Source organism: Onychomys torridus, chromosome 5 (assembly GCF_903995425.1).
Source record: "Onychomys torridus chromosome 5, mOncTor1.1, whole genome shotgun sequence".
Lineage (NCBI taxonomy): Eukaryota > Metazoa > Chordata > Mammalia > Rodentia > Cricetidae > Onychomys > Onychomys torridus.
Window position 1 is genome coordinate 28928663 of NC_050447.1, and position 12093 is coordinate 28940755.

Here is a 12093-nt window from a genome sequence, read left to right on the forward strand (position 1 = left end):
AAGTAAATGAAAACAACATACTGGCAAATTTGTTTTTCTCTTATGTCTAAGGAAAAAATAAACTGGTAAACTGGGGTAACTGTGGCTCTTGGAATGAGGAGAATTTCAATTAACACCTGGTCACTTATGGGACATAGGGAATACTATTACCCAGACTCAATTCCCTGCCTTAAAATGGGGTTAAGAGTTTCTCAGGGATTTGAGAAGAATTAGCTGTATAGGGGGTCCAGTGAGTACTTGGGCATGTGGAAGAGAATTAGCAAACATGTCCCAACCTTTCTTTTCCCCCATCACTAAGAGAAGCAGACAAGCAGTTCTCTAAAGTCCCTACCACTAATTCCCAACTTTAAAGAAAGTTCTCGAAAGTCTTTGATGTTTAAACTTTTTCTACGTATTTCCCATCCTCACATGTGAATGCACCTGCAGCAACTTCCTTTTCTTGAAAAAATATCAGATCCAGAAAATTCAGTAGTGGTTACAGCATAGTGCGGTTCCCCAAGACAATCTAGTTTTCCCTCTGGAAGACAAAAACTATTCAATCAGATTAGATTTACACAAGCCAGCAGCATGTGTTCTCTCCTTATGTGACGGCTCAGAGGGAGGTCTTCCATGCCCTTGTCTTCTGCTTCCCTTCCCTCAACCCTTATACTCCCTTCCATCCTCTGGTCTGTGTTACATGCTTTGACATTGTTTCTCTTTTGCATTTTGTCCCAGCCTCTCAGTACCTGTCTTCTTCTGTTATTGCACAGAGTTCCATCAGAACTTGTTCTGAGGGAAGAAGGGGAGAACAATTTGGGATGGATAGCTTGGGTGTTAGCCAAGCCAATGCATGTCCCAGCTCTGTCACTTAGCAGCTGAAATCTGCAGTGAGGTGACAAATGACCCCAGGGCACACTTTCCATTTCTGTGAAAGTGATATTAATATTATATTGATTACCTTTGTGGCCTAGATGATACAGGATGGAAATTAAATGGAAAGGAGAGGAAGGGAGAAAAGATAGTACTGGAGCAGGGGGAATGAGAGGAAAAAGCAAAGAGAAAAGTTCCATTTTAAGTACTTATATGTTACTTTATAGTCTGATGTGCATACAGATGGTGTTTAACACACATGACTTGCATAGTCACCATCATCCATTCTTTGGCACAGTACTTTCTGGTTGTTGTGTTTATGTATGCACATCTCTGTTTCTATGTATTCTTTTTTTTTTTCCCTGCCCATTCTTACTGATACAAAAATAGATTATTCAGCAGGTTGGTAGTGGTACATGACTTTAATCCCAGCACTCGGGAAGCAGTGGTATGTGGATCTCTGTGAGTTCCAGGCCAGTCTGGTCTACATAGCTAGTTCCAGGACAAGGCTATACAAAGAAACCCTGTCTCAAACAGACAAAGGCCACTCATATTCATTGCTAAGCAAGTCTCAGTGATATTATTTGAAGGATCAGTATTACCACAATTTAGAAAATTAGTAATATCTAGTCATTGAGATGTTCTAAGATGATACTAGTGCAGCCCTTTGGTTAAGCAAGAAATTTACTAAGTACCTGTACCTACTTTCTTCCCCTATTTATCATAGTTTTGCTAACATTTCAAAATAACGGAAATCTCCAGACCACCCAGAATATGTTTCTTATTGCTGCTGTTATTCTTTTGTCATGATGTTTACTATATAGCCCAGATTGGCCTTTGCCTTCAGACACTCCCACCTCAGCTTCACAAGAGCTGAGGCAGGTTCTGAAGGCGCTGGCCCTCACATCCAGCTCTAGTTTGATGTGTGTGTGTGTGTGTGTGTGTGTGTGTGTGTGTGTGTGTGTGTATTCATATGAGCAAAAATGTTTACATGCATGCCTGCCTGAGCTTGTGAAGGAAGAAGTCATCTTTGGGTGTTTGTTCCTCAGGAGGAACATTTTGTGTATGTTCTTTTTTATTGACTTATTATTATTATTACTATCATTGTCTATGTTTAAGTGTTTTGTCTACATGTCTGTGTATCACGTGCATACATGCTGAGGAAGGAGCCATAAATCAGCATTGGATCCCCTGTAACTGGAGTTATAGATGGCGATATGCCACAACGTATGGTAGGATTTGAACCAGAATGCTCTGGAAGAACTGCCAGTAATCTTAACCACTGAGACATTTCTCTAGCTCCACTATATGTTTGTCTGGTTTTTCTCACTCCCTGGTCTGGAGTTCACCAAGTATGCTCCCAGCAGGCCCCAAGGGTTTACCTGACCCTGCCTCTCCAATACTGAGACTAAAAACACACATCCTCACACCCTATTTTTTATTTTGATGATGGGAGTCAAAATTGGTGCTCAGGTTTGCAGGCGCAGTCAAGCAGTTACCAACTGTAAAGGATATAGTAGGTTCTAAAGAATTCTAGAGAAGTTTATATATTGATACAACAAGAAATGGGTTTAGTGTTCTAATGTTGCTACTCACCTATATTTCAGCCCCTTGTTACACCAACTCTAATTATAGTTATTATATCCCATCACCTTTACCAGTGTTCCCTATTTTCTCTTTCTTTTTTTTGATATTAAGAAACAAAATTGATCTTCAGACTATTTGCATAAAAATTTATATTGTTTTGAGTTGTGAACCTAACCTTCTATTCATATACTAATCTGAAATTGATTGAAGAAACTATATAATCCATTTAATAGTGCTTTTTCTAAGAATTTCCAAAAGACTTTTTCAAAATGAAACTAAAATTACACATGCCACTGTGATTATTGTGCAATGTCATGTATGGGTAATATATAAAATTTTGTATTATTAAAATATTAAGGTATCTAGAATTTCATCCTGTTTACATAGTTAATATTGTTCTAAAAGTTTGTTTGTGAGATTTTTATTTGTTTTATTTTTATTCTTTTAAAAATTTTAAAAGCTCTGTGTGCGTGTGTGTACGTGTGTGTGTACATGTGTGTGTGTACATGTGTGTGTGTGTGTTCTGTGTTTGTGTCCTAATGGGTATACAAGTCTTCCTATGTGAACATGGAGGCCAGAAGTCAGATTCACATGTCATACTTCAGGTGACACATCCCTTATTTATTGAGAGAAGATCTCTCTCATTAGCTTGGCCCTCACCAAGTAGGCTATGCTGTTGGGCAGTGAGTCTCCAGGATGGATCTGTTTGTAATTTCCCTCTCAGGGCTGGGATTATAAGTACATATCACCGCAACCAAGTTTTTCTACATGTATAATGAACACCAAATTTCAGTCCCTGTCCTTGCAAAAGAAGCACTGTTTTGGGTTCTTATTTGTTTGTTTGTTTTTGTTTTTGAATGGATCATTGTCTCAGACCCACACTTCATTTTTATATAAAAAATTTATCTTATTCTATAAAATAAAGGATAACAAAAACCAGAATGACTATAAGAAATATTGTGAATATAAGAAATAATGCCAGGAGATTTCTGAAAATCAGCTTCAGCACCATCATCTTCTTCCTCCTCCTTGCTATTCTAGAAAAACTGGAATGGTAATTGCATTCCCATGGCTTCTAATGGAAAGTTTAGCTGCAGGAGAGATGCTGAGAAATGAGAAAAGTCAGATTTTCCCTTTATCCACACCTGCATAAGATTGTCAAAATCCCCTATCACTTTAGACTCAATACTTGAGAAGTGTGATATTGATTGCCATACTGCAGAAGCCAGTCTCACAGGCTGCAGCCTCAGGAGCATTCACAATGATGGTGGCAAATGATGGATGATTGACAGGTTTTTCTTTTTTTTCTCACAAAACTTTCATTTGACATTAATTCTTCAATTACTCTTCTGCTGGTGGCTCCCTGATATGAATGTAACATTCAAATACCAATGGGTTAGTCTTAAGTAAGGCCACTCATAAAATTTTCTCACATAGTATGTATATAGAGAAGGGAATCCTTTTGCCCATAATCAAATTTTTGTAAATTGACTTCATCACACTCATCTGGCAGTCATGTATCAAGTGAGGGACAGTCAGTTCTCTCTCCTGTTCAGTCAAGCATGGATCCCATACCTTGTTCATGCATACAGAGTCACAATCATTGTTAATATTTGTATTTCATTAATGCTGGAGGTGCTAAGTGCTACCAGTCTCAAGCCTTGCCCTATATTGTCCAGGAAGAGACAGCATTAACTGCACTTTATCAGACTCCAAATAAACCAATTGATGAATTCCAGCAATTACTCTAAGATAGAGAAATGACAATACTCTGACATATAAACAGCAACATCTTATGGACTCATATGAGTCCAGACACTTATCTTGATAATCTTGTTCATAATTCTCTTAAACAAGGAAGTCAACATAACAAACAGGTAGAACATTAAATTAAATTACATACATTTGATGGAGAATATTGTTTTTATATTTATTTTCTAAGAAAACACAAATTAAGGTTACATATAAAAATGAGGGAGGGTAAATTGCATTTTAATTGCACCATGGAAATGTCAGAGCCTGGTATGGATATACAAACTATCCCCTTCTTTTTCAATAAGAAAATAATGATGTAATCTAGATTATGTAGTTATAATTAAGAACTGCTCAAAATTTTGATTTCTAGTTGATATCCAAAACATGCTTATGGGTTGTTAATACCAACACCTGGAGAATGAAGAACTGTGGGGGGTCCTCTTCATCCCTGAACCATAAGGCATATACTTAAAATCTCATGGTTATGGGAAGTTTTTACTGATGGAAACAGAGACACTCAGCCAGTCACTCCACCATGCCAAGCACAAATCAGGAAAACCCCACCTAACATGACAGGAGTGCCTCACTGGTGATTTCTGCCTGGGCACACATCAAATTTGGTATTAGAAGGTGCTTAAGATTTTCCTGAGTCAAAGTTAAGAGTATGTCATTCTTTGGATTGGCATTGGGCTAAAAAAACACCCAATTTTAACATATAAATGTCTATATCTCCTGAAATTTTAAAGGCACTCATTGAATGTTTCTCTCCCTCCTGTTTCCCACTGATTCTCTTGTAATTTTGACTGACAAGACAGTGTTCAGTATGCATGGCAATCTTCCATGTTCTTTGCATGTATTATATTATTTAATTCTCACAGCATATGTGTTTGCAGATTCATAAACTGAGCCTTAGAGAGGTGTGATAATTTTTCTAATGTTGTAATAACTGACAGAATGAGGATTGCACCCAAGGGACACTTCCTGTGCTTTTGAGGGTTTTACTGTGTGATCACCCCAAATTTTCATTATAATAGTTTACTCCCATGCTATCATCCAAAAGATCTTGTCAGTAATTCTTCTCCTGGATCTTACATACAGCAACCATAGTTAATTTACTGTGTGTAGCTTTATAATCACTCATAAGTGATTTTCCTTAAGAAAAAGCAAAACCAGTATTTAGTTTTACATACCTATTATCTACTGAACAGAAGATCATAGCCTAAATAAACAATAATATGTTTTTTCATGAAGACACGCTGTCCATTGAAATTATGAAAGATTTAAAATGCACAGGGAAATCAAGCAGAAATTCAATATAAGAAATAGAAGCAGCAGTCTTATCAAAGGCAGAAAATGCTCACTTTAAGCATTACACTGGCACCGTGTGCTGCATTGTGTCTTCAGATCACTCTTAATATGGCTTTCTTTTTGCATAAAAATTAAACATACACATAACTACCACATCCCTATTTTTTTCTTTCTCTAGATGCATATGAACAAAAACATATCTGGAGATATACATACCCAAATCTTTAATAGCACTTTAATCAAATGTTATAAAATTTTCAGTTTGTTACTTCATAGCATGATCAAACTAAAGGTTAAAGCATATCTTTATACCATGAATTAAGTATTAAGTAGTTTCAATGAACTTTTGTGCAGTCATGCACCAGTAGGTATTTCAAAAGAGAAAGCTAGCCCCACAGACAGAGTTTGGTTGCCACATAATGAACATGATAATTTATACCATAAAAAGAGATGAAACCAAGGTACAAGAATAAAAAGAGATAGCAAAGGGGCTTTTCTTTCTCATTTTGTCCAAACAACCTAGAGACTGATTTCATTTACACATATTTGATCATATTCTGCCCACATTTGTGTAGTGACAGTGGGACTCTTTGATGGAGAAGCTGCAAATTACTGTCAGCTTTCTGCTGGGTGTCCAAAGGTGGTCATTGCATGAAATTTATCTTCTGTATAAGAAGCCTACAATATTGGATTTATGTTCATAACATTTACAGAAGAACTTGAAATTCAGTGATCAGTGTAATTCTTAGAGTTTATCAGTGTATGGATAAGTGGAGACACTGAGTGAAACTTAGCCTCTGAATTGGTTCAGTGGAGACTACAAAGTTGTATTAGTGATACTAGCATAGTCATATAGTAAACTCAATGTTATAGGAGAACAAAGAGCTCCAGAGATGGTCCGTGGATATATGCTGGGTTTAAAACCAATTAAAAACAAATAATTCCAATGAAGTTAACTTCCTTTAAGTCACTTTTATACCTGTTGAATATTCTCAGCCTTTCCTTAACTTGTCCCCTTATTCAATTTGATAAAACTGAGATGTATCCTACAGCTGTTTTATGTTTTGACATCATTTAGAATGAATTAGCCAGAAGGTTAGATATGGCAGATTAAAATGGTCAAAAACATTTCGAGACTCTCTCACTAGGAGAAGGGGTCTATTTCACCTCTTGTTATCTGAGCTTGCCTGTGACAAATAAAAAATTTTGGCTACAGCATAAGTGTTGTGATGACAATTCTATGGGTAATTCAGGAAGACTATAAGTTTCTGTGTCATGCAGAATTGCAAAAGAATGTGAAGAAGTCTGACTCCCCTATGATACCATGTTTTTGAAGCCCAATCTACCTTATCAATTGGAAGAACCATACCAAAGAAAACGAAATGTATAGATGTCACAAGAGACCTTGTATAAGGCATTCTGTTCATTCCACCTTCCATAAGAAACCCAGTGTGTCATAGGACAAACAACGTGGACCTTGAAGTGTCCTGAGAGAAAGTAAATTATTTTGAAAAAATATGAAAAATACAGTAATGGTTGAACCCACCAAATTTTAGTAAAGTGATTCATTCTTTCATAGCAAATAACCACTTAAGAGACAGTTTATTGATTTTTTTCCCCCTTTCCTGTTTCTTGTGGTACTAGTAATCAAATTCAAGGACTTGTGTATGTTAGGATTCACTCTACAACTAAGCTACATTCACAACTCTCTTTACTTCTAAAGTTAGAAGAATTGAGGATAACACAGGTTGTCTTTTTTTCTGTCCCCTCTGCCTTATCTCCTTCCCACATTGCAGTGTTCAGTCTGGCAATTTATTCAAGATAAACTTTTGTCAGAATGGGGAGCTCTTCCTACTGATGGAGGCTATATCTATCACACTAGTAGAAGGAATATGACACCACAATTTAAAACCCACAGGAAGGTAAATCTTCCAAACAAATACTTCCTTTCAATCATTCAACAAAGTGTCCCTATGTTCCTGAGTCTGTTTTTTATCAGTGGCACACACTGCCTCTATGGACTTAAACAAGTCAGCCTTTCCCTGGAAGTTTAGTCATTTAGAAATTGCTGAAGGCAAAGTTCTAAGAAATTCTTCATGCTATTTAGTAAATCTCTTATTTATGTCACAGCCTTTCTTGCCAAATGAAAATTTTAAGGTTAAACAGCTTTCTAAAAATCAACCCTCAGCATCTGCAGAGTTCTTTACTTGCACATTTCCTTTGTATGAACCTCACATTTTAAACATAATGTAATATAAGAAATACAATACACCTGATTTCCATACATTCATACTTCTTCAAATTGTTGCTTCTGTTTTATGCTGTTTTCATTTATCTATTCCATACTAAGATCAATACTTTTAACTCAATTGGCTCATAACATATCATGGTTATGATAAGTAGTGCTGCAATAAATATGGGGGTGTCAATATCTCTTCAAAATACTCACATTGTTAAAATATGAATCAGCAGAGAATATGGTATAAATATGTTGGAATACCAGACAGCCTTCAAGGAGAATGAGATCCTTTAATTTTTAGTAAAGTAGGTGAACCTAGAGGATATTATGTCAAGTGAAATAAGTTTGTCCCCAAATGACAGATATATAGTGATCTCATACAAGTGTGGAATTCTCAAATGTTGACTTCACACAGAGATTAGAATAGAGGGTACCTGCTACTAAGAAAAACAGGTGTGAGAATATGATAGCAAGATAGCACATATAAGATTTGTGTAGTCTAATGTACAGCAGGGTATATTAGTTCTCAATAACAGACTGTATATTCCAAATAATCCAATAAGAAGCCTTTAAATGTTATTATACCAAGTGAAATTTATGTCTGTACTCTCTCCCTTTACCTGTTTTCATTCTAAACTGTTGGGTAATTTATTCAAACATGCATCTGTAAGTACTGCCATGAAATGAATGAATAAGTGGACCTTGAAAAGCACATGACTAAAATCTTAAAAATAAAATAAGATTTACACCGGGCGGTGGTGAGGCATGCCTATAATCCCAGCACTTGGGAGGCAGAGGCAGGCATATATGTCTGTGAGTTTGAGGCCAGCCTGGGGTACCAAAGGAGTTCCAGTAAAGGCGCAAATCTATACAGAGAAACCCTGCCTCAAAAAACAAACAAACAAATAAATAATCAAATAAATAAAATAAGATTTAAGTAATGCTGATAATAAAGACAATTCAATAATAATCTCCTCCAATCTCTTATTTTCAGATGGGTTAAATTCAATCCTGACATAAATGACTGTTTCAAGGTTCTATGATCAAACAATAACTGTGAAAACTGCAGGGCTTCTTTTTCAATACTTGTATCAAATCTTTGAGGAATTCACAGAGGTTATTTTGTTCATATTCAGTCCTGTTTCTCCTAATAACAACTACAAAATGCATCCGACCCTAATTTCCTGAACTATTCTCTCCTCCCCCTTCCCCGCCCCCTCCCTTCCCCCTCCTCCCCTTTCTTCTTTCTTTCTTTCTCTCTCTCTCTCTGTTTCTTTCTTTCTTTCTCTCTCTCTGTTTCTTTCTTTCTTTCTCTCTCTGTTTCTTTCTTTCTTTCTCTCTCTCTGTTTCTTTCTTTCCTTCCTCCCTCCTTCCCTCTCTTCTCCTTTCTTTTTTCTCTTATTCTTTTCTTCTTCTCTCATAAAGTTGAATTTGTGCTTCTCACATACTCCAGAGTATGTGACAACTATACCCTTAATCTCATCTCAGAAAACAAAAAGAAATACCCCTGAAACACAGTGATGTCTGCATGTTCTTTTTAAATGCATTCTTCTCACATACCCCAACTGTATGTATTGGAAGATGAGGTGAGTCTCTGAGCTCCCAGCTGGACAGCACAGCTTTCTAACCCCTAAGCCCTGGGACCATATACCATGCCCCACCTGCACCCATCACAGCCCCAGAGACCAGGCAGCAGAATCCTGTCCTGCCCCATCTCCAACCATCTCCCACAGCATCAGTGAGCTCCAGAATCACAGGTACCACCTGCACTAATAAGTGGAAGAGGGACTCCAGGAGGCACAGACTCCACCTCTATGGATTAGAGGAAGAAATGGGTAGACAGCAGTGTAAGAATACATTCAACAACATAAAGAGCAATATGGCACCACCAAAACCTAGTGGTTCTACAACAGCAAGACTTGAATATCCCAATGCAGATGAAGAAAATGATCTTAAAAATAACTTTATGAAGATGATAGAGGCCCTTAAAGAGGAAATGATAATTTTCCTTGAAGAAACAGAGAAAAAGACAATAAAAATTGAAATAAATAAATAAATCTCTTAAAGAAAACCAAGAACAAACAATCAAACAGGTGAAGGAAACAAGCCTTGGCTGTGTATCATGAAGTACTGAGTGTTATCTGGACTCCCGGGGAGAAGATTGGGTTATTTGTGCTGTTAATTTATGCTGATCCATAGACTACCTGTCGTGGGGATGCCCAAGATAGGAGCTTGGGATCCTGTTTGTTATTTTAATTTTTTTCTCGTAGTTGCAGCTGTGGGATGTGCAGATTCCTCCTCCCAATTCCACTCCTCTGACAAATGCCTTAAACATCCCATACACCAGCAAATTTGGCCACATAGTGGCTGCTTAGACCATGATATTTCACTGGAATTATCTAACTTCTGCCAGCAAACAGGCAAATGAAAAGAGCTACCTTATCCCCACGCTTTTACCTGTGCTCTGAACCCTCCCTATCTGAGTTTTTCTCTCGTACCCACATGCATTCCTGAACCTGAGGAATCTCTGACTCCAAAGAACCTTATCATATCTGTTCTCTACTCTGTTTTCTGGTATTGGGCAGGATACTAAGCACAGACAGGCCTGGAAGCAGGCTAGGATGCATGCAAATAAGTTTATAATCAGGACCCACATGGTGATCACAATAATCTGGATGGCTCTTTAGCCAGAGATCAGTTTATAGCCTACCTCCTGTAGGGCCTTCCTAGAGCTATTCTCAAGCCAGCAAACTATCAAAAAAAAAAAAAAAAATTCAAGACACGGAATAAAATCTGTCTCTTGTCTCCCAAAGCACCTAGACCTTAGGGCTAATCCTTAAGCGTCGAGAGAGTAAGACTCCTGACCCCACTGGTGGGAAGTTTCAGCTGCGGCATTTAAGATGTGCCATGGGAGAGATGAGAAAGCTGTTAACAGAATTGCCAAATGCTGGCACATAAGGGCTTCCAGGTTCCTGTTTTAGAAGGCTACTAAGGCTAGTGCATGCCCTGAAGGGCCATTATTCAGACAACTGGTCAGCTGACTGCACCTAGGCACTGAGTGGTACGAGTTAAAACACAGACCTCCAGCAGACCTCCTAGGCTTGGCCATGGGCTCTCAGGGAACCCAGAATGCAGCATAGAGGTGATCCATTTCCTTCCTGTTGGACACTGAGCCACTTAACCAGTCCTGATGGAGTTTGAGGGTCCCACCTATCCTCATTTCCCTATTGTTGAGGTAGGGGGACATGCTTACCCACCTCACCAGACTTAATTGTACTTTTGGGGTTCTTAATGGGAAAAGATTTTTCAGCTAAGGTAGGAGCATTCATTCCATTTGCTCCTCCATGTGCCTGACCCAGACATGTCAGCAGGACTTCCCAGGCACAGTAACACAGACAGGGTCCTGTGCTCTGCCTTGTCCCCAGTTCCAGAAGAATGAGGTCTCATTCCCACAAGCTTTTCTCTTCCTGGTTTTTTCTTAAATAAACTACTCAGCTAATTGTTACAGGATCACCATAGAGCTGGAATCCAAGGACCATCAAGGATATACCCAAGTGGTAACAGTCAAAACGGTAGTTACACCCACACCAAAAAGGGTCTGGGCTCTGAAAAAAGAAACAGATTTAATATAACCATCTATTACTGTCAAATGCTCTCAGCAATTGATCACCTGCTTCTCTTGAATGCTAAACTAATAAAGTACACAGGAGCCTTAAAATAATCTGTCTCTAATAAAGCTTATCTCAGGCAAAAATTAAAAAACATGTTCCATGTTCCAATCTCTCTCTCTCCCTCTCCCTCTCTCTACCATTAACACTAACCAGCAGAGTACTAAACACTACAATGGTCACCAGCTCAAGACTTTAATTTTTCTCATGGCTGCTTCTCAATATGTTCAAAATTTTTTCTAAGCTCCAGAAACCAGCTTAAATTCATCTGGACAGGTCAGATCAATTTCAAGTTAAGTGCCAAACCCAAACCTTCCTGATGTCAGGACTCCCTCTAACATCCTGGGAAACCCCCAAAGATGATGATGATCATGATGATGATCATGATGATGATGATGATGATGATGATGATGATAATAATAATAATAATTCTTTCTTCTAAGCTTTTCTCTGTCTCCCCAGCATCTTGTCAGACACAAAAGCAGCCAGAGTGCCAAGCCAAGAAAGACAAACATCTCTTGTGAGGCAGCAGATGACAACCCACCACGATAGGATGCCTGTCTGACCATTCCAGGATGCCCTATTCCCTACTCCCCCAAGAGTCAACCAACACCCACTAAGTCAGCTGGAAGCAGTTTTTCTGGGAGAAATGATGCCCCTATTTCTGTTCACCTGCTTTTTATAATA